Below are 25,723 nucleotides of genomic sequence, written 5' to 3' on the forward strand. Positions count from 1 at the left end.
CACATAGAAATACCATACACTTTATAATCAGAAGAATAAATATGTATGAAATTTCTATTGGAATAGAAATTCCATAGAAATCCCATAGAAATACCATACACTTTATATTCAGAAGAATAAATATGTATGAAATTTCTATTGGAATTGAAATTCCATAGAAATCACATAGAAATACCATACACTTTATAATCAGACGAATAAATATGTATGAAATTTCTATTGGAATAGAAATTCCATAGAAATCACATAGAAATACCATACACTTTATATTCAGAAGAATAAATATGTATGAAATTTCTATTGGAATAGAAATTCCATAGAAATCACATAGAAATACCATACACTTTATATTCAGAAGAATAAATATGTATGAAATTTCTATTGGAATAGAAATTCCATAGAAATCACATAAAAATACCATACACTTTATATTCAGAAGAATAAATATGTATGAAATTTCTATTGGAATAGAAATTCCATAGAAATCACATAGAAATACCATACACTTTATATTCAGAAGAATAAATATGTATGAAATTTCTATTGGAATAGAAATTCCATAGAAATCACATAAAAATACCATACACTTTATATTCAGAAGAATAAATATGTATGAAATTTCTATTGGAATAGAAATTCCATAGAAATCACATAGAAATACCATACACTTTATAATCAGAAGAATAAATATGTATGAAATTTCTATTGGAATAGAAATTCCATAGAAATCACATAGAAATACCATACACTTTATAATCAGAAGAATAAATATGTATGAAATTTCTATTGGAATAGAAATTCCATAGAAATCCCATAGAAATACCATACACTTTATAATCAGAAGAATAAATATGTATGAAATTTCTATTGGAATAGAAATTCCATAGAAATCACATAGAAATACCATACACTTTATAATCAGAAGAATAAATATGTATGAAATTTCTATTGGAATAGAAATTCCATAGAAATCACATAGAAATACCATACACTTTATATTCAGAAGAATAAATATGTATGAAATTTCTATTGGAATAGAAATTCCATAGAAATCACATAGAAATACCATACACTTTATATTCAGAAGAATAAATATGTATGAAATTTCTATTGGAATTGAAATTCCATAGAAATCACATAGAAATACCATACACTTTATAATCAGAAGAATAAATATGTATGAAATTTCTATTGGAATAGAAATTCCATAGAAATCACATAGAAATACCATACACTTTATAATCAGAAGAATAAATATGTATGAAATTTCTATTGGAATAGAAATTCCATAGAAATCACATAGAAATACCATACACTTTATATTCAGAAGAATAAATATGTATGAAATTTCTATTGGAATAGAAATTCCATAGAAATCACATAGAAATACCATACACTTTATAATCAGAAGAATAAATATGTATGAAATTTCTATTGGAATAGAAATTCCATAGAAATCACATAGAAATACCATACACTTTATAATCAGAAGAATAAATATGTATGAAATTTCTATTGGAATAGAAATTCCATAGAAATCACATAGAAATACCATACACTTTATAATCAGAAGAATAAATATGTATGAAATTTCTATTGGAATAGAAATTCCATAGAAATCCCATAGAAATACCATACACTTTATAATCAGAAGAATAAATATGTATGAAATTTCTATTGGAATAGAAATTCCATAGAAATCACATAGAAATACCATACACTTTATAATCAGAAGAATAAATATGTATGAAATTTCTATTGGAATAGAAATTCCATAGAAATCACATAGAAATACCATACACTTTATATTCAGAAGAATAAATATGTATGAAATTTCTATTGGAATAGAAATTCCATAGAAATCACATAGAAATACCATACACTTTATATTCAGAAGAATAAATATGTATGAAATTTCTATTGGAATAGAAATTCCATAGAAATCACATAGAAATACCATACACTTTATATTCAGAAGAATAAATATGTATGAAATTTCTATTGGAATAGAAATTCCATAGAAATCACATAAAAATACCATACACTTTATATTCAGAAGAATAAATATGTATGAAATTTCTATTGGAATAGAAATTCCATAGAAATCACATAGAAATACCATACACTTTATAATCAGAAGAATAAATATGTATGAAATTTCTATTGGAATAGAAATTCCATAGAAATCCCATAGAAATACCATACACTTTATATTCAGAAGAATAAATATGTATGAAATTTCTATTGGAATAGAAATTCCATAGAAATCACATAGAAATTCCATACACTTTATATTCAGAAGAATAAATATGTATGAAATTTCTATTGGAATAGAAATTCCATAGAAATCACATAGAAATACCATACACTTTATAATCAGAAGAATAAATATGTATGAAATTTCTATTGGAATAGAAATTCCATAGAAATCCCATAGAAATACCATACACTTTATATTCAGAAGAATAAATATGTATGAAATTTCTATTGGAATAGAAATTCCATAGAAATCACATAGAAATTCCATACACTTTATATTCAGAAGAATAAATATGTATGAAATTTCTATTGGAATAGAAATTCCATAGAAATCACATAAAAATACCATACACTTTATATTCAGAAGAATAAATATGTATGAAATTTCTATTGGAATAGAAATACCATAGAAATCACATAGAAATACCATACACTTTATAATCAGAAGAATAAATATTTATGAAATTTCTATTGGAATAGAAATTCCATAGAAATCCCATAGAAATACCATACACTTTATATTCAGAAGAATAAATATGTATGAAATTTCTATTGGAATTGAAATTCCATAGAAATCACATAGAAATACCATACACTTTATAATCAGAAGAATAAATATGTATGAAATTTCTATTGGAATAGAAATTCCATAGAAATCACATAGAAATACCATACACTTTATATTCAGAAGAATAAATATGTATGAAATTTCTATTGGAATAGAAATTCCATAGAAATCACATAAAAATACCATACACTTTATATTCAGAAGAATAAATATGTATGAAATTTCTATTGGAATAGAAATTCCATAGAAATCACATAGAAATACCATACACTTTATAATCAGAAGAATAAATATGTATGAAATTTCTATTGGAATAGAAATTCCATAGAAATCCCATAGAAATACCATACACTTTATATTCAGAAGAATAAATATGTATGAAATTTCTATTGGAATAGAAATTCCATAGAAATCACATAGAAATTCCATACACTTTATATTCAGAAGAATAAATATGTATGAAATTTCTATTGGAATAGAAATTCCATAGAAATCCCATAGAAATACCATACACTTTATATTCAGAAGAATAAATATGTATGAAATTTCTATTGGAATAGAAATTCCATAGAAATCACATAAAAATACCATACACTTTATATTCAGAAGAATAAATATGTATGAAATTTCTATTGGAATAGAAATTCCATAGAAATCCCATAGAAATACCATACACTTTATAATCAGAAGAATAAATATGTATGAAATTTCTATTGGAATAGAAATTCCATAGAAATCACATAGAAATACCATACACTTTATAATCAGAAGAATAAATATGTATGAAATTTCTATTGGAATAGAAATTCCATAGAAATCACATAGAAATACCATACACTTTATATTCAGAAGAATAAATATGTATGAAATTTCTATTGGAATAGAAATTCCATAGAAATCACATAGAAATACCATACACTTTATATTCAGAAGAATAAATATGTATGAAATTTCTATTGGAATAGAAATTCCATAGAAATCACATAGAAATACCATACACTTTATATTCAGAAGAATAAATATGTATGAAATTTCTATTGGAATAGAAATTCCATAGAAATCACATAAAAATACCATACACTTTATATTCAGAAGAATAAATATGTATGAAATTTCTATTGGAATAGAAATTCCATAGAAATCACATAGAAATACCATACACTTTATAATCAGAAGAATAAATATGTATGAAATTTCTATTGGAATAGAAATTCCATAGAAATCCCATAGAAATACCATACACTTTATATCAGAAGAATAAATATGTATGAAATTTCTATTGGAATAGAAATTCCATAGAAATCACATAGAAATTCCATACACTTTATATTCAGAAGAATAAATATGTATGAAATTTCTATTGGAATAGAAATTCCATAGAAATCACATAGAAATACCATACACTTTATAATCAGAAGAATAAATATGTATGAAATTTCTATTGGAATAGAAATTCCATAGAAATCCCATAGAAATACCATACACTTTATATTCAGAAGAATAAATATGTATGAAATTTCTATTGGAATAGAAATTCCATAGAAATCACATAGAAATTCCATACACTTTATATTCAGAAGAATAAATATGTATGAAATTTCTATTGGAATAGAAATTCCATAGAAATCACATAAAAATACCATACACTTTATATTCAGAAGAATAAATATGTATGAAATTTCTATTGGAATAGAAATACCATAGAAATCACATAGAAATACCATACACTTTATAATCAGAAGAATAAATATTTATGAAATTTCTATTGGAATAGAAATTCCATAGAAATCCCATAGAAATACCATACACTTTATATTCAGAAGAATAAATATGTATGAAATTTCTATTGGAATTGAAATTCCATAGAAATCACATAGAAATACCATACACTTTATAATCAGAAGAATAAATATGTATGAAATTTCTATTGGAATAGAAATTCCATAGAAATCACATAGAAATACCATACACTTTATATTCAGAAGAATAAATATGTATGAAATTTCTATTGGAATAGAAATTCCATAGAAATCACATAAAAATACCATACACTTTATATTCAGAAGAATAAATATGTATGAAATTTCTATTGGAATAGAAATTCCATAGAAATCACATAGAAATACCATACACTTTATAATCAGAAGAATAAATATGTATGAAATTTCTATTGGAATAGAAATTCCATAGAAATCCCATAGAAATACCATACACTTTATATTCAGAAGAATAAATATGTATGAAATTTCTATTGGAATTGAAATTCCATAGAAATCACATAGAAATACCATACACTTTATAATCAGACGAATAAATATGTATGAAATTTCTATTGGAATAGAAATCCATAGAAATCACATAGAAATACCATACACTTTATATTCAGAAGAATAAATATGTATGAAATTTCTATTGGAATAGAAATTCCATAGAAATCACATAGAAATACCATACACTTTATATTCAGAAGAATAAATATGTATGAAATTTCTATTGGAATAGAAATTCCATAGAAATCACATAAAAATACCATACACTTTATATTCAGAAGAATAAATATGTATGAAATTTCTATTGGAATAGAAATTCCATAGAAATCACATAGAAATACCATACACTTTATATTCAGAAGAATAAATATGTATGAAATTTCTATTGGAATAGAAATTCCATAGAAATCACATAAAAATACCATACACTTTATATTCAGAAGAATAAATATGTATGAAATTTCTATTGGAATAGAAATTCCATAGAAATCACATAGAAATACCATACACTTTATAATCAGAAGAATAAATATGTATGAAATTTCTATTGGAATAGAAATTCCATAGAAATCACATAGAAATACCATACACTTTATAATCAGAAGAATAAATATGTATGAAATTTCTATTGGAATAGAAATTCCATAGAAATCCCATAGAAATACCATACACTTTATAATCAGAAGAATAAATATGTATGAAATTTCTATTGGAATAGAAATTCCATAGAAATCACATAGAAATACCATACACTTTATAATCAGAAGAATAAATATGTATGAAATTTCTATTGGAATAGAAATTCCATAGAAATCACATAGAAATACCATACACTTTATATTCAGAAGAATAAATATGTATGAAATTTCTATTGGAATAGAAATTCCATAGAAATCACATAGAAATACCATACACTTTATATTCAGAAGAATAAATATGTATGAAATTTCTATTGGAATAGAAATTCCATAGAAATCACATAGAAATACCATACACTTTATATTCAGAAGAATAAATATGTATGAAATTTCTATTGGAATAGAAATTCCATAGAAATCACATAAAAATACCATACACTTTATATTCAGAAGAATAAATATGTATGAAATTTCTATTGGAATAGAAATTCCATAGAAATCACATAGAAATACCATACACTTTATAATCAGAAGAATAAATATGTATGAAATTTCTATTGGAATAGAAATTCCATAGAAATCCCATAGAAATACCATACACTTTATATTCAGAAGAATAAATATGTATGAAATTTCTATTGGAATAGAAATTCCATAGAAATCACATAGAAATTCCATACACTTTATATTCAGAAGAATAAATATGTATGAAATTTCTATTGGAATAGAAATTCCATAGAAATCACATAGAAATACCATACACTTTATAATCAGAAGAATAAATATGTATGAAATTTCTATTGGAATAGAAATTCCATAGAAATCCCATAGAAATACCATACACTTTATATTCAGAAGAATAAATATGTATGAAATTTCTATTGGAATAGAAATTCCATAGAAATCACATAGAAATTCCATACACTTTATATTCAGAAGAATAAATATGTATGAAATTTCTATTGGAATAGAAATTCCATAGAAATCACATAAAAATACCATACACTTTATATTCAGAAGAATAAATATGTATGAAATTTCTATTGGAATAGAAATACCATAGAAATCACATAGAAATACCATACACTTTATAATCAGAAGAATAAATATTTATGAAATTTCTATTGGAATAGAAATTCCATAGAAATCCCATAGAAATACCATACACTTTATATTCAGAAGAATAAATATGTATGAAATTTCTATTGGAATTGAAATTCCATAGAAATCACATAGAAATACCATACACTTTATAATCAGAAGAATAAATATGTATGAAATTTCTATTGGAATAGAAATTCCATAGAAATCACATAGAAATACCATACACTTTATATTCAGAAGAATAAATATGTATGAAATTTCTATTGGAATAGAAATTCCATAGAAATCACATAAAAATACCATACACTTTATATTCAGAAGAATAAATATGTATGAAATTTCTATTGGAATAGAAATTCCATAGAAATCACATAGAAATACCATACACTTTATAATCAGAAGAATAAATATGTATGAAATTTCTATTGGAATAGAAATTCCATAGAAATCCCATAGAAATACCATACACTTTATATTCAGAAGAATAAATATGTATGAAATTTCTATTGGAATTGAAATTCCATAGAAATCACATAGAAATACCATACACTTTATAATCAGACGAATAAATATGTATGAAATTTCTATTGGAATAGAAATTCCATAGAAATCACATAGAAATACCATACACTTTATATTCAGAAGAATAAATATGTATGAAATTTCTATTGGAATAGAAATTCCATAGAAATCACATAGAAATACCATACACTTTATATTCAGAAGAATAAATATGTATGAAATTTCTATTGGAATAGAAATTCCATAGAAATCACATAAAAATACCATACACTTTATATTCAGAAGAATAAATATGTATGAAATTTCTATTGGAATAGAAATTCCATAGAAATCACATAGAAATACCATACACTTTATATTCAGAAGAATAAATATGTATGAAATTTCTATTGGAATAGAAATTCCATAGAAATCACATAAAAATACCATACACTTTATATTCAGAAGAATAAATATGTATGAAATTTCTATTGGAATAGAAATTCCATAGAAATCACATAGAAATACCATACACTTTATAATCAGAAGAATAAATATGTATGAAATTTCTATTGGAATAGAAATTCCATAGAAATCCCATAGAAATACCATACACTTTATATTCAGAAGAATAAATATGTATGAAATTTCTATTGGAATAGAAATTCCATAGAAATCACATAGAAATTCCATACACTTTATATTCAGAAGAATAAATATGTATGAAATTTCTATTGGAATAGAAATTCCATAGAAATCACATAGAAATACCATACACTTTATAATCAGAAGAATAAATATGTATGAAATTTCTATTGGAATAGAAATTCCATAGAAATCCCATAGAAATACCATACACTTTATATTCAGAAGAATAAATATGTATGAAATTTCTATTGGAATAGAAATTCCATAGAAATCACATAGAAATTCCATACACTTTATATTCAGAAGAATAAATATGTATGAAATTTCTATTGGAATAGAAATTCCATAGAAATCACATAAAAATACCATACACTTTATATTCAGAAGAATAAATATGTATGAAATTTCTATTGGAATAGAAATACCATAGAAATCACATAGAAATACCATACACTTTATAATCAGAAGAATAAATATGTATGAAATTTCTATTGGAATAGAAATTCCATAGAAATCCCATAGAAATACCATACACTTTATATTCAGAAGAATAAATATGTATGAAATTTCTATTGGAATTGAAATTCCATAGAAATCACATAGAAATACCATACACTTTATAATCAGAAGAATAAATATGTATGAAATTTCTATTGGAATAGAAATTCCATAGAAATCACATAGAAATACCATACACTTTATATTCAGAAGAATAAATATGTATGAAATTTCTATTGGAATAGAAATTCCATAGAAATCACATAAAAATACCATACACTTTATATTCAGAAGAATAAATATGTATGAAATTTCTATTGGAATAGAAATTCCATAGAAATCACATAGAAATACCATACACTTTATAATCAGAAGAATAAATATGTATGAAATTTCTATTGGAATAGAAATTCCATAGAAATCCCATAGAAATACCATACACTTTATATTCAGAAGAATAAATATGTATGAAATTTCTATTGGAATTGAAATTCCATAGAAATCACATAGAAATACCATACACTTTATAATCAGACGAATAAATATGTATGAAATTTCTATTGGAATAGAAATTCCATAGAAATCACATAGAAATACCATACACTTTATATTCAGAAGAATAAATATGTATGAAATTTCTATTGGAATAGAAATTCCATAGAAATCACATAGAAATACCATACACTTTATATTCAGAAGAATAAATATGTATGAAATTTCTATTGGAATAGAAATTCCATAGAAATCACATAAAAATACCATACACTTTATATTCAGAAGAATAAATATGTATGAAATTTCTATTGGAATAGAAATTCCATAGAAATCACATAGAAATACCATACACTTTATAATCAGAAGAATAAATATGTATGAAATTTCTATTGGAATAGAAATTCCATAGAAATCCCATAGAAATACCATACACTTTATATTCAGAAGAATAAATATGTATGAAATTTCTATTGGAATTGAAATTCCATAGAAATCACATAGAAATACCATACACTTTATAATCAGACGAATAAATATGTATGAAATTTCTATTGGAATAGAAATTCCATAGAAATCACATAGAAATACCATACACTTTATATTCAGAAGAATAAATATGTATGAAATTTCTATTGGAATAGAAATTCCATAGAAATCACATAGAAATTCCATACACTTTATATTCAGAAGAATAAATATGTATGAAATTTCTATTGGAATAGAAATTCCATAGAAATCCTATAGAAATACCATACACTTTATATTCAGAAGAAGAAATATGTATGAAATTTCTATTGGAATAGAAATTCCATAGAAATCACATAGAAATACCATACACTTTATAATCAGAAGAATAAATATGTATGAAATTTCTATTGGAATAGAAATTCCATAGAAATCACATAGAAATACCATACACTTTATAATCAGAAGAATAAATATGTATGAAATTTCTATTGGAATAGAAATTCCATAGAAATCACATAGAAATACCATACACTTTATATTCAGAAGAATAAATATGTATGAAATTTCTATTGGAATAGAAATTCCATAGAAATCACATAGAAATTCCATACACTTTATATTCAGAAGAATAAATATGTATGAAATTTCTATTGGAATAGAAATTCCATAGAAATCCTATAGAAATACCATACACTTTATATTCAGAAGAAGAAATATGTATGAAATTTCTATTGGAATAGAAATTCCATAGAAATCACATAGAAATACCATACACTTTATAATCAGAAGAATAAATATGTATGAAATTTCTATTGGAATAGAAATTCCATAGAAATCACATAGAAATACCATACACTTTATAATCAGAAGAATAAATATGTATGAAATTTCTATTGGAATAGAAATTCCATAGAAATCACATAGAAATACCATACACTTTATAATCAGAAGAATAAATATGTATGAAATTTCTATTGGAATAGAAATTCCATAGAAATCACATAGAAATACCATACACTTTATATTTAGAAGAATAAATATGTATGAAATTTCTATTGGAATAGAAATTCCATAGAAATCACATAGAAATACCATACACTTTATAATCAGAAGAATAAATATGTATGAAATTTCTATTGGAATAGAAATTCCATAGAAATCACATAGAAATTCCATACACTTTATATTCAGAAGAATAAATATGTATGAAATTTCTATTGGAATAGAAATTCCATAGAAATCACATAGAAATTCCATACACTTTATATTCAGAAGAATAAATATGTATGAAATTTCTATTGGAATAGAAATTCCATAGAAATCCTATAGAAATACCATACACTTTATATTCAGAAGAAGAAATATGTATGAAATTTCTATTGGAATAGAAATTCCATAGAAATCACATAGAAATACCATACACTTTATAATCAGAAGAATAAATATGTATGAAATTTCTATTGGAATAGAAATTCCATAGAAATCCCATAGAAATACCATACACTTTATATTCAGAAGAATAAATATGTATGAAATTTCTATTGGAATTGAAATTCCATAGAAATCACATAGAAATACCATACACTTTATAATCAGAAGAATAAATATGTATGAAATTTCTATTGGAATAGAAATTCCATAGAAATCCCATAGAAATACCATACACTTTATAATCAGAAGAATAAATATGTATGAAATTTCTATTGGAATAGAAATTCCATAGAAATCACATAGAAATACCATACACTTTATATTCAGAAGAATAAATATGTATGAAATTTCTATTGGAATAGAAATTCCATAGAAATCACATAGAAATACCATACACTTTATAATCAGAAGAATAAATATGTATGAAATTTCTATTGGAATAGAAATTCCATAGAAATCACATAGAAATACCATACACTTTATATTCAGAAGAATAAATATGTATGAAATTTCTATTGGAATAGAAATTCCATAGAAATCACATAGAAATTCCATACACTTTATATTCAGAAGAATAAATATGTATGAAATTTCTATTGGAATAGAAATTCCATAGAAATCCTATAGAAATACCATACACTTTATATTCAGAAGAAGAAATATGTATGAAATTTCTATTGGAATAGAAATTCCATAGAAATCACATAGAAATACCATACACTTTATAATCAGAAGAATAAATATGTATGAAATTTCTATTGGAATAGAAATTCCATAGAAATCCCATAGAAATACCATACACTTTATATTCAGAAGAATAAATATGTATGAAATTTCTATTGGAATTGAAATTCCATAGAAATCACATAGAAATACCATACACTTTATAATCAGACGAATAAATATGTATGAAATTTCTATTGGAATAGAAATTCCATAGAAATCACATAGAAATACCATACACTTTATAATCAGAAGAATAAATATGTATGAAATTTCTATTGGAATAGAAATTCCATAGAAATCCCATAGAAATACCATACACTTTATATTCAGAAGAATAAATATGTATGAAATTTCTATTGGAATTGAAATTCCATAGAAATCACATAGAAATACCATACACTTTATAATCAGACGAATAAATATATATGAAATTTCTATTGGAATAGAAATTCCATAGAAATCACATAGAAATACCATACACTTTATATTCAGAAGAATAAATATGTATGAAATTTCTATTGGAATAGAAATTCCATAGAAATCACATAGAAATACCATACACTTTATATTCAGAAGAATAAATATGTATGAAATTTCTATTGGAATAGAAATTCCATAGAAATCACATAAAAATACCATACACTTTATATTCAGAAGAATAAATATGTATGAAATTTCTATTGGAATAGAAATTCCATAGAAATCACATAGAAATACCATACACTTTATATTCAGAAGAATAAATATGTATGAAATTTCTATTGGAATAGAAATTCCATAGAAATCACATAGAAATACCATACACTTTATAATCAGACGAATAAATATGTATGAAATTTCTATTGGAATAGAAATTCCATAGAAATCACATAGAAATACCATACACTTTATATTTAGAAGAATAAATATGTATGAAATTTCTATTGGAATAGAAATTCCATAGAAATCACATAGAAATTCCATACACTTTATATTCAGAAGAATAAATATGTATGAAATTTCTATTGGAATAGAAATTCCATAGAAATCACATAGAAATTCCATACACTTTATATTCAGAAGAATAAATATGTATGAAATTTCTATTGGAATAGAAATTCCATAGAAATCCTATAGAAATACCATACACTTTATATTCAGAAGAAGAAATATGTATGAAATTTCTATTGGAATAGAAATTCCATAGAAATCACATAGAAATACCATACACTTTATAATCAGAAGAATAAATATGTATGAAATTTCTATTGGAATAGAAATTCCATAGAAATCCCATAGAAATACCATACACTTTATATTCAGAAGAATAAATATGTATGAAATTTCTATTGGAATTGAAATTCCATAGAAATCACATAGAAATACCATACACTTTATAATCAGAAGAATAAATATGTATGAAATTTCTATTGGAATAGAAATTCCATAGAAATCCCATAGAAATACCATACACTTTATAATCAGAAGAATAAATATGTATGAAATTTCTATTGGAATAGAAATTCCATAGAAATCACATAGAAATACCATACACTTTATATTCAGAAGAATAAATATGTATGAAATTTCTATTGGAATAGAAATTCCATAGAAATCACATAGAAATACCATACACTTTATAATCAGAAGAATAAATATGTATGAAATTTCTATTGGAATAGAAATTCCATAGAAATCACATAGAAATACCATACACTTTATATTCAGAAGAATAAATATGTATGAAATTTCTATTGGAATAGAAATTCCATAGAAATCACATAGAAATTCCATACACTTTATATTCAGAAGAATAAATATGTATGAAATTTCTATTGGAATAGAAATTCCATAGAAATCCTATAGAAATACCATACACTTTATATTCAGAAGAAGAAATATGTATGAAATTTCTATTGGAATAGAAATTCCATAGAAATCACATAGAAATACCATACACTTTATAATCAGAAGAATAAATATGTATGAAATTTCTATTGGAATAGAAATTCCATAGAAATCCCATAGAAATACCATACACTTTATATTCAGAAGAATAAATATGTATGAAATTTCTATTGGAATTGAAATTCCATAGAAATCACATAGAAATACCATACACTTTATAATCAGACGAATAAATATGTATGAAATTTCTATTGGAATAGAAATTCCATAGAAATCACATAGAAATACCATACACTTTATAATCAGAAGAATAAATATGTATGAAATTTCTATTGGAATAGAAATTCCATAGAAATCACATAAAAATACCATACACTTTATATTCAGAAGAATAAATATGTATGAAATTTCTATTGGAATAGAAATACCATAGAAATCACATAGAAATACCATACACTTTATATTCAGAAGAATAAATATGTATGAAATTTCTATTGGAATAGAAATTCCATAGAAATCCTATAGAAATACCATACACTTTATATTCAGAAGAAGAAATATGTATGAAATTTCTATTGGAATAGAAATTCCATAGAAATCACATAGAAATACCATACACTTTATATTCAGAAGAATAAATATGTATGAAATTTCTATTGGAATAGAAATTCCATAGAAATCACATAGAAATACCATACACTTTATAATCAGACGAATAAATATGTATGAAATTTCTATTGGAATAGAAATTCCATAGAAATCACATAGAAATACCATACACTTTATATTTAGAAGAATAAATATGTATGAAATTTCTATTGGAATAGAAATTCCATAGAAATCACATAGAAATTCCATACACTTTATATTCAGAAGAATAAATATGTATGAAATTTCTATTGGAATAGAAATTCCATAGAAATCACATAGAAATTCCATACACTTTATATTCAGAAGAATAAATATGTATGAAATTTCTATTGGAATAGAAATTCCATAGAAATCCTATAGAAATACCATACACTTTATATTCAGAAGAAGAAATATGTATGAAATTTCTATTGGAATAGAAATTCCATAGAAATCACATAGAAATACCATACACTTTATAATCAGAAGAATAAATATGTATGAAATTTCTATTGGAATAGAAATTCCATAGAAATCCCATAGAAATACCATACACTTTATATTCAGAAGAATAAATATGTATGAAATTTCTATTGGAATTGAAATTCCATAGAAATCACATAGAAATACCATACACTTTATAATCAGAAGAATAAATATGTATGAAATTTCTATTGGAATAGAAATTCCATAGAAATCCCATAGAAATACCATACACTTTATAATCAGAAGAATAAATATGTATGAAATTTCTATTGGAATAGAAATTCCATAGAAATCACATAGAAATACCATACACTTTATATTCAGAAGAATAAATATGTATGAAATTTCTATTGGAATAGAAATTCCATAGAAATCACATAGAAATACCATACACTTTATAATCAGAAGAATAAATATGTATGAAATTTCTATTGGAATAGAAATTCCATAGAAATCACATAGAAATACCATACACTTTATATTCAGAAGAATAAATATGTATGAAATTTCTATTGGAATAGAAATTCCATAGAAATCACATAGAAATTCCATACACTTTATATTCAGAAGAATAAATATGTATGAAATTTCTATTGGAATAGAAATTCCATAGAAATCCTATAGAAATACCATACACTTTATATTCAGAAGAAGAAATATGTATGAAATTTCTATTGGAATAGAAATTCCATAGAAATCACATAGAAATACCATACACTTTATAATCAGAAGAATAAATATGTATGAAATTTCTATTGGAATAGAAATTCCATAGAAATCCCATAGAAATACCATACACTTTATATTCAGAAGAATAAATATGTATGAAATTTCTATTGGAATTGAAATTCCATAGAAATCACATAGAAATACCATACACTTTATAATCAGACGAATAAATATGTATGAAATTTCTATTGGAATAGAAATTCCATAGAAATCACATAGAAATACCATACACTTTATAATCAGAAGAATAAATATGTATGAAATTTCTATTGGAATAGAAATTCCATAGAAATCCCATAGAAATACCATACACTTTATATTCAGAAGAATAAATATGTATGAAATTTCTATTGGAATTGAAATTCCATAGAAATCACATAGAAATACCATACACTTTATAATCAGACGAATAAATATATATGAAATTTCTATTGGAATAGAAATTCCATAGAAATCACATAGAAATACCATACACTTTATATTCAGAAGAATAAATATGTATGAAATTTCTATTGGAATAGAAATTCCATAGAAATCACATAGAAATACCATACACTTTATATTCAGAAGAATAAATATGTATGAAATTTCTATTGGAATAGAAATTCCATAGAAATCACATAAAAATACCATACACTTTATATTCAGAAGAATAAATATGTATGAAATTTCTATTGGAATAGAAATTCCATAGAAATCACATAGAAATACCATACACTTTATATTCAGAAGAATAAATATGTATGAAATTTCTATTGGAATAGAAATTCCATAGAAATCACATAGAAATACCATACACTTTATAATCAGACGAATAAATATGTATGAAATTTCTATTGGAATAGAAATTCCATAGAAATCACATAGAAATACCATACACTTTATAATCAGAAGAATAAATATGTATGAAATTTCTATTGGAATGAATTCCATAGAAATCCTATAGAAATACCATACACTTAATATTCAGAAGAAGAAATATGTATGAAATTTCTATTGGAACAGAAATTCCATAGAAATCCCATAGAAATACCATACACTTTATATTCAGAAGAATAAATATGTATGAAATTTCTATTGGAATAGAAATTCCATAGAAATCCTATAGAAATACCATACACTTTATAATCAGAAGAATAAATATGTATGAAATTTCTATTGGAATAGAAATTCCATAGAAATCACATAGAAATACCATACACTTTATATTCAGAAGAATAAATATGTATGAAATTTCTATTGGAATAGAAATTCCATAGAAATCACATAGAAATACCATACACTTTATATTCAGAAGAATAAATATGTATGAAATTTCTATAGGAATAGAAATTCCATAGAAATCACATAGAAATACCATACACTTTATATTCAGAAGAATAAATATGTATGAAATTTCTATTGGAATAGAAATTCCATAGAAATCACATAGAAATACCATACACTTTATAATCAGACGAATAAATATGTATGAAATTTCTATTGGAATAGAAATTCCATAGAAATCACATAGAAATACCATACACTTTATAATCAGAAGAATAAATATGTATGAAATTTCTATTGGAATAGAAATTCCATAGAAATCACATAGAAATTCCATACACTTTATATTCAGAAGAATAAATATGTATGAAATTTCTATTGGGATAGAAATTTCATAGAAATCACATAGAAATACCATACACTTTATAATCAGACGAAGTAGTATTGCCACTATAGCGGACCCCACTCCAAAGTGGAGGGGGATATCGCGCGGCGGTGGGAGCTAGAGCGGTGAGAGCTGAGCCGGCTCTGGCTGATTTAAATTTAAATAATAATAATAATAATAATAATAATAATAATAATAATAATAATAATAATAATAATAATAATAATAATAATAATAATAATAATAATAATAATAATAATAATAATAATAATAATAATAATAATAATAATAATAATAATAATAATAATAATAATAATAATAATAATAATAATAATAATAATAATAATAATAATAATAATAATAATAATAATAATAATAATAATAATAATAATAATAATAATAATAATAATAATAATAATAATAATAATAATAATAATAATAATAATAATAATAATAATAATAATAATCATTAGAATAAAACACGTGCTCACATATCAATTTTAAGAATAAAACTTTATTTCCGTTTTATCACTTAATCGAGAAAACTAAGTAACTCACCGCCCATATCACACCCTCTACATTCCCTGTGTATAAATCAGGAGCGTTGTATTCCCTGAACGATATTTTCGCTTTGATGTGACGGTCCACGCGGACGTCGTGTATCCCTTCCGTTGTTTTGTAGATGTCCTCCAAAACACACGGCAATCGGAGTCCTGTGAAGCGTAGTTATTTCATCCAGCATATCCAAGACTTCTAATAGCTTGTAGCTGTAAATACTCGCCAGCTTGTAAAAAAGCTCAGCTACCTGACGTATCACCTTAAAACGAAAGCTGGTCACACACTGTTTTTTCACTTATAATATACATAAATATTTTGAACTTACATGGTGAGGCAAACTCCGGACACGACGCACAAAAAAAACGATCACCCATGAATACATTCATTTTAGCTTTTTATAATATCTGTACTACTCAGTGGTCGTAACGGTACTGTTGTTCTTGACAATTAAATATCTCTGCTAAAAGATTAACAAAGTATATGCTTAGCGTTGCATATTATATTGCACACAGCTGCAGTCTGTACCATCGCATATAAATTTAAAACATAGAGTGAATATAAACGTTCAAAATTAAAATGCATAATAATTACACATTGAATAAGCCAATATAGAATAATTAAAGTTTTAAGTAAAAAATAACCAGTTTACCCTAATATTTTCAATCCATTTTGATTTTCTACGTTAAAATAATATATACACAATACATATTTAAATAATTTAAGCAGGCGTTGGTAAGATTAAATTCCTGATGTATAAACGAACTCTGCTTTATCAATGAATAAATTACAGAGCCAAGATCTTTGTTATCTTGTACACTTACCGCGCGGCAGATAAGCAGCCGTTTAATACTTTTCCTAATGTCATGATAATAATAATAATAATAATAGTTACTACTAAAGTAGTAGACCACAATTAAGTTAGCGCGCAAGTTTGATTTTTGGACATTCCGAATATACCAAAAAATTGCTCTCTAAATGCTCTTTCAGAATCAAAAATTGCTCCAGTCGTAAAAACAATATTTAATTAATTATCGTCAATTAAAAATACAAAACTAATTTTGTGTATAACTCAATTAATAAACTTTATTTTTAATATTTATCGCCGTCATTAAATTGCTCCCCTTTTTTTCTATCGAGAGCAATGATTTATTTAGCGAAATATTCAAATTTAATGCTAATAAATTGAAATCATAATTACGATGCACATTTAATTATCATGTGACGTCATAGGTCGGTAGTGGGGGCAGATCGGGGGTGGGGGAAGTCGAGTGCATGAGTACGAACATAAGTCGCTGAGAATTTTTACATGTGTGTCGAGCCTAAACAAATAGTCGTGTAGAATACAAATATAAACAAATATTTAAATAAATAAATATATGTACGTATAAGTTAATACATATAAATTGTTATTTATTGTACGATAAAATTAGTATCGATTGATAATTTATAATTATTGAAATCGATAACAATGACACCGATAAAGTTACATTGGTTTTATGAAATGGATAATTGGAGTATTGCTATTGAAAGAGGTTAGTTTTCAATGTTTACTATTATTTTTTAATTGAATGTATTAATATTATTTGCGGTTATTGCAAAAAAAATAAAATTTTTGTAAACAAATAATGTAGTAAAATATAAAAAGGCTATTGCCGAAATTTATAAAATCATATATGCTTACATATATTCTATGTTACTCAGGTATGCTTAATAACCACGCAAATAATAGATACACAATTAAATCGACGAATTATTTTAATATCTTATACTATTCAGTTGTCTTTAATTGCGTTTTTTTTCGAACAGGTGAACAATCACTGCATTGTTTATCGTGACAACATGACTAGTAAATAAATTTACTTGAAGGATCCTGGAACAATTTCAACTTTATGGTAACATCATGATGCTAATAATGCCTAAGTCGGCTGATTTAATAACATTACAGGTTTGTTTTGATTATCATTATTTTCGGAAGGCTTATCAACAATGATCATAATTAAAATTTTATTTGTAGGGTGATGATGAATTTTTGGGGGAAATGATTGAATACTCAATCAGACCACTGGTCCAATAAAAGATGAAAAAAAAAATAACATTTAATGTTGAGAAAAGTTTTCGATACCATTCGGGGAATGTATTACTTAATGGAAGTAAGTTTTTTAATTTTACATCTGACAATATATCATATTTAAGGCCATTTTCAGACAGTGCCTCTCACTTTTTATAAATATTAAATAACTCAACTGTCACAAGCGTATCAAAATTTTATTAATAAATTAAAAAACAACTAAAGCATTAATTAAAAAACAGTCAACGTAGTCGTAATTTTGCTTGGATATAGGTTTAAAAAAAAAAATACTTACAGTTGATATCAATTGGGAGTTAAACAAAATTTGGAAAGAAACTTCCAGCGAAATCGTCATGTAAATTTTATAATTCTAATTTGAAAATTTTTCAGGCTAAAATTTATTCGACAAATTTCAATTAACTCATAATAGACATCATCTGTAAGTAATTTTTTAAAATTATATATATAAACGAAATTACGACTAAGTTGTCCTTTTTTCATTTGAGGTTTTGATTGTTTATTAATTAATTAATAAAATTTCAATACGACTATGACAGTTGAAAGTTATGGCATATTTTTGAGAAGTAAGAATACTATTAAATCCAAATAAATAAATAAAAAAATTATTAAAGTTTTAACATTTAATCAGTTACAATAAATAAACATGTGGTCCATTTATAATAGCGGCTAAAATTAGTGCGGCGTGGAAAATATTATTATTTTACCGCTATGAATTAAAAAAAAATTTTTTTTTTTAAAACGCATGTTGGCAAAAAAAATTAAAAATTTAAATATAATAATTTTGAACATTTTTCGTTTAATATTTTACTGTAAAAATTTAATCCCCAATGTTTAATTGATACTTTCAGATCTCTGTCTATATAATGTCTACTACAAATAATGTAATATAAAAATGTAATTACAATTTTTTTTTAATGTGATTGTTAATAACTGAAACATTTGATTATTAATTGCAGATAGTAAATGGAGCTTAAATGTTACAAGAAAAAACAATAATTATTTCAACACCCGATTGTTCAAGATAATTGGAGTGCATCAATCTACAATCACGTAATCTTGTAATTATATTTAAAGTGTGTAGAGAATAAGAAAAAAAATTAATATAATTAAAATTGAGTATAGAATTTGTCAGCATTAATAATTAATTATTGTACGGGGCTTCAGTGCAATTAAATTTGAAAAGTCGACGAAATAAAAAAAAAATTATTGTAATCAAAATTTAATTCTGAATTTCTCAGCATCAATACTTGATTATTAATTAAGGCGTGAAGCCGATTAAATTCAAAGTGTGGACGGAATAAAAAAAAAATAATTGTAATTAAATTTTAATTTAAAACATTTCAAAAATGATAATTAATTATTGCTTGAGGCCTGAAGCCAATTAAATTCAAAGTGTGGACGGAATAAAAAAAAAAAATAATTGTAATCAAAATTTAATTTTAAACTTTTCGAATATAATAATGAATTATTGCTTGAGGCCTGAAGCCAATTAAATTCGAAGTGTGGAGAGAATAAAAAAAAATAATAATTGTAATCAAAATTTAATTTTAAACTTTTCGAAAATAATAATTAATTATTGCTTGAGGCCTGAAGCCAATTAAATTCAAAGTGTAGACAGAATAAAAAAAAAATTATTGTAATTAAATTTTAATTACAAACTTTTCGAAAATAATAATTAATTATTGTTTGAGGCTCAGAGCCAATTAAATTCAAAGTGTGGACGGAATAAAAAAAAAAATGTAATCAAAATTTAATTCAGAATTTCTCGGCATTATTCATTAATTATTGGTTGAGGTCTCAGACCAATTAAATTCAAAGTGTGGAGAGAATAACAAAAAACAATTATTGTAATTAAATTTTAATTTAAAACTTATCGAAACTAATAATTAATTGTTGCTTGAGGCCTGAAGCCAATTAAATTCAAAGTGTGGACGGTATAAAAAAAAAAAATAATTGTAATTAAATTTTAATTTAAACATTTTCGGAAATAATAATTAATTATCGTATGAGGCCTCAGGGCGATTAAATTCAAAGTGTGGAAAGAATAAAAAAAAAATTATTGTAATCAAAATTTAATTCAGAATTTTTCGGCATTACTAATTAATTATTGGTTGAGGTCTCAGACCAATTAAATTCAAAGTGTGGAGAGAATAAAAAAAAATAATTGTAATTAAATTTTAATTTAAACATTTTCCGAAATAATAATTAATTATCGTATGAGGCCTCAGGGCGATTGAATTCAAAGTGTGGAAAGAATAAAAAAAAAATTATTGTAATCAAAATTTAATTCAGAATTTTTCGGCATTACTAATTAATTATTGGTTGAGGTCTCAGACCAATTAAATTCAAAGTGTGGAGAGAATAAAAAAAAATAATTGTAATTAAATTTTAATTCAAATATTTTCCGAAATGATAATTAATTATCGTATGAGGCCTCAGGGCAATTAAATTCAAAGTGTGGAGAGAATAAAAAAAAAATAATTGTAATCAAAATTTAATTCAGAATTTTTCGGCATTACTAATTAATTATTGGTTGAGGTCTCAGACCAATTAAATTCAAAGTGTGGACGGAATAAAAAAAAAAAAATAATTGTAATTAAATTTAAATTTCAACATTTTCGGAAATAATAATTAATTATCGTATGAGGCCTCAGGGCAATTAAATTCAAAGTGTGGAGAGAATAAAAAAAAAATTATTGTAATCAAAATTTAATTCAGAATTTTTCGGCATTACTAATTAATTATTGGTTGAGGTCTCAGACCAATTAAATTCAAAGTGTGGAGAGAATAAAAAAAAATAATTGTAATTAAATTTTAATTCAAATATTTTCCGAAATGATAATTAATTATCGTATGAGGCCTCAGGGCAATTAAATTCAAAGTGTGGAGAGAATAAAAAAAAAATTATTGTAATCAAAATTTAATTCAGAATTTTTCGGCATTACTAATTAATTATTGGTTGAGGTCTCAGACCAATTAAATTCAAAGTGTGGAGAGAATAAAAAAAAATAATTGTAATTAAATTTTAATTTCAACATTTTCGGAAATAATAATTAATTATCGTATGAGGCCTCAGGGCGATTGAATTCAAAGTGTGGAAAGAATAAAATGAAAACTATTGTAATTAAATTTTAATTTAAAACTTTTCGAATCTAATAATTAATTATCGTATGAGGCCTCAGGGCAATGAAATTCAAAGTGTGGAGAGAATAAAATGAAAAAATAATTGTAATTACATTTTAATTTAAAACTTTTCGAATCTAATAATTAATTATCGTATGAGGCCTCAGGGCAATTAAATTCAAAGTGTGGAGGGAATAAAAAAAAAATTATTGTAATTAAATTTTAATTTAAACATTTTCCGAAATAATAATTAATTATCGTATGAGGCCTCAGGGCAATTAAATTCAAAGTGTGGAGAGAATAAAAAAAAAATTATTGTAATTAAATTTTAATTTAAAACTTTCCGAAACTAATAATCAATTATTGCTTGAGGCCTGAAGCCAATTAAATTCAAAGTATGGACGGAATAAAAAAAAAAAAATAATTGTAATTAAATTTTAATTTAAAACTTTTCGAATCTAATAATTAATTATCGTATGAGGCCTCAGGGCAATTAAATTCAAAGTTTGGAGAGAATAAAAAAAAAAATTATTGTAATCAAAATTTCATTCAGAATTTTTCGGCATTACTAATTAATTATTGGTTGAGGTCTCAGACCAATTAAATTCAAAGTGTGGAGAGAATAAAAAAAAAATTATTGTAATTAAATTTTAATTTAAAACTTTCCGAAACTAATAATCAATTATTGCTTGAGGCCTGAAGCCAATTTAATTCAAAGTGTAGACAGAATAAAAAAAAAAAAATAATTGTAATCAAAATGTAATTCAGAATTTTTCGGCATCATTAATTAATTATTGGTTGAGGTCTCAGACTAATTAAATTCAAAGTGTAGAGTGAATAGAAAAAAAACATTATTGTAATCAAAATGTAATTCAGAATTTTTCAGCATCATTAATTAATTATTGGTTGAGGTCTCAGACCAATTAAATCCAAAGTGTGGAGAGTATAAAAAAAAAAAATAATTGTAATCAAAATGTAATTCAGAAATTTTCGGCATTACTTATTAAATGTTTGGTTGAGGTCTCAGACCAATAAAATTTGAAGTGTGGAGAGAATAAAAAACAAATTATTTGTAATTAAATTTTAATTAAAATCATTTCGAAAATAATAATTAATTATTAATTGAGGCCTGAAGTTAATAACTTCAAAGTGTGGACAGAATAAAACAAAAAATAATTGTAATTAAATTTCAATTTAAACCTTTTCGGAAATAACAATTAATTATCGTATCAGGCCTCAGGGCAATTAAATTCAAAGTGTGGACGAAACAAAAAAAAATAACTGTCATCAAAATTTAGTTCTGAATTTTTTGGCATTAAAAATTAAGTATTCATTGAGGTATCAGGTCAATTAAATTTAAATTGTGAAGAATAAAAAAAATTAATTGTAATCAAAACTCTATTTAGAATTTTTCGGCATTAGTAATTAATTATTGATTGAGGCCTCAGATTAATTAGATTTAAAATGTGGAGAGAATAAAAAAAAGTTAATTGTTAATTTCATATAATTTAGATTTTCCTGGAATTAATAATTAAATTTAAAATGTGGACAGAATAGAAAAAAATTAATCGTAATTACAATTTAATATAGAATTTTTTGGCATTAATAATTACTTATTGATTGAGGCCTCAGACCAATTAAATTTAAAACTTACAGAGAATAAAAAAAAATAATTGTAATCAAAATTTAATTCAGAATTTTTCGGCATTACTAATTAATTATTGATGGAGGCCTTAGGCCAATTAAATTCAAAGTGTTGAGAGAATAAAAAAAACTTTATTGTTATTGTCATTTAATTAACAATTTTTCGGCCTCAATAATTAATTATTGTATGAGACCTCAGGCCATTTAAATTCAAAGTGTGGAAAGAATAGAAAAATATTAAATGTTATTGTAATTGAATTAAAATTTTTCGGAATTCGTAATTAATTATTGTATGGGCCTTCAGGGCAATAAAATTTAAACAGTGAAGAGAATAAAAAAAAGTCTTAAATGTAATTATAAAATAATTTAGTAATTTTCGGCATTTATAATTAACGAGCAACCTGCAATTACCACGCGACTTCCCTAATATCACTACTAAATTTATAGAATACGCAGAAAGAAAGGATTTCTTGCCACAATAAAATTTCAATTTGCACCAAGAAATTTTATGCATTATCAATTAAATACAAAAATTGTCTTGGGGCGCGGAAAGATTTTTTTGCTCAAGAAATAATTCCTTGCATCAATTATTTGTTTCTTTAGTTCGAAATCAATTTTTCTTTCAATTCACAATGCAAAAAATTTCTTGGGGTCAGTAAAAACTTGCTTTAGGCGAGAGAATATTTTTTGTGTCAATAAATCCTTTTTTTTTCTTTGCACACTTTTTGGCTCTGAGAAGCTTCCTAAAACCAAAAGGGAGTATAAAAATCCGTCATTTTGGAATAAGTACCGCGATATAAATAATATAGCTATATATTCAGTGACATTCAGTCATATTTATTGAGAGAATAATTAAAGTATTAATTTATTGAAAAAAAATAAATACGATCGTCTTTTTCTCGTGTAATTTAAATGTAATTCGAATGATTTAGATGAATCTATTTAACTCAATACTTGGCAATTAAAAAAAATTTAAACTATGAAAAGGCACAAATTCAAGTCAAGACCTATCTAATGACACCAATTTTAATAACATTAACTAATTCTATTATGTAGATATGTCGGGAACAAAATTTTTCTTATTCTCTTAATAATATAGATTATTGATTGAGGCCTCAGGGCAATTAAATTTCAAGTGTGGAGAGAATAAAAAGAAATTAATTGTAATTCAAATACAATTTAGATTTTTTTGGAATAATTAATTAATTATTGATTGAGGCCTGAAGCCAATTAAATTTAAAGTATGGATGAAATAAAAAAAAAATAATTGTAATTAAATTTTAATCTAAAACTTTTCGGCATCAATAATTAATTATTGTA

General features: G+C 24.1%; 1 protein-coding gene and 1 long non-coding RNA gene across 3 annotated transcripts in view; one reads left to right on the top strand and one right to left on the bottom strand.

Moving 5' to 3' along the window:
* LOC130671268 (cyclin-dependent kinase 14) overlaps nucleotides 1–17,993 on the bottom strand; it is a 39,397-nt gene extending 21,404 nt beyond the window's left edge. The window contains exons 1-2 of the mRNA XM_057475046.1: nucleotides 17,873–17,993; nucleotides 17,548–17,806 (exon numbers count right to left, since the gene is read on the bottom strand). The gene's annotated coding sequence lies outside the window, so the exon portion shown is untranslated. The remainder of the gene's footprint in view (nucleotides 1–17,547; nucleotides 17,807–17,872) is intronic.
* A 479-nt stretch (nucleotides 17,994–18,472) lies between these two features.
* LOC130672361 (uncharacterized) lies at nucleotides 18,473–25,687 on the top strand. Of its 2 annotated transcripts, XR_008990693.1 has the most exons (5): nucleotides 18,473–19,079; nucleotides 19,354–19,492; nucleotides 19,562–19,697; nucleotides 20,485–20,517; nucleotides 20,593–25,687. It is a non-coding gene; the product is annotated as an uncharacterized LOC130672361 (long non-coding RNA). The 2 variants fall into 2 exon arrangements; XR_008990692.1 differs by lacking the exon at nucleotides 20,485–20,517 and having other exon boundaries at nucleotides 18,480–19,079.
* Nucleotides 25,688–25,723: the final 36 nt, after the last annotated feature.

This window comes from Microplitis mediator, chromosome 7 (genome assembly GCF_029852145.1).
Source record: "Microplitis mediator isolate UGA2020A chromosome 7, iyMicMedi2.1, whole genome shotgun sequence".
In the NCBI taxonomy this organism is placed as follows: Eukaryota; Metazoa; Arthropoda; class Insecta; order Hymenoptera; family Braconidae; genus Microplitis; species Microplitis mediator.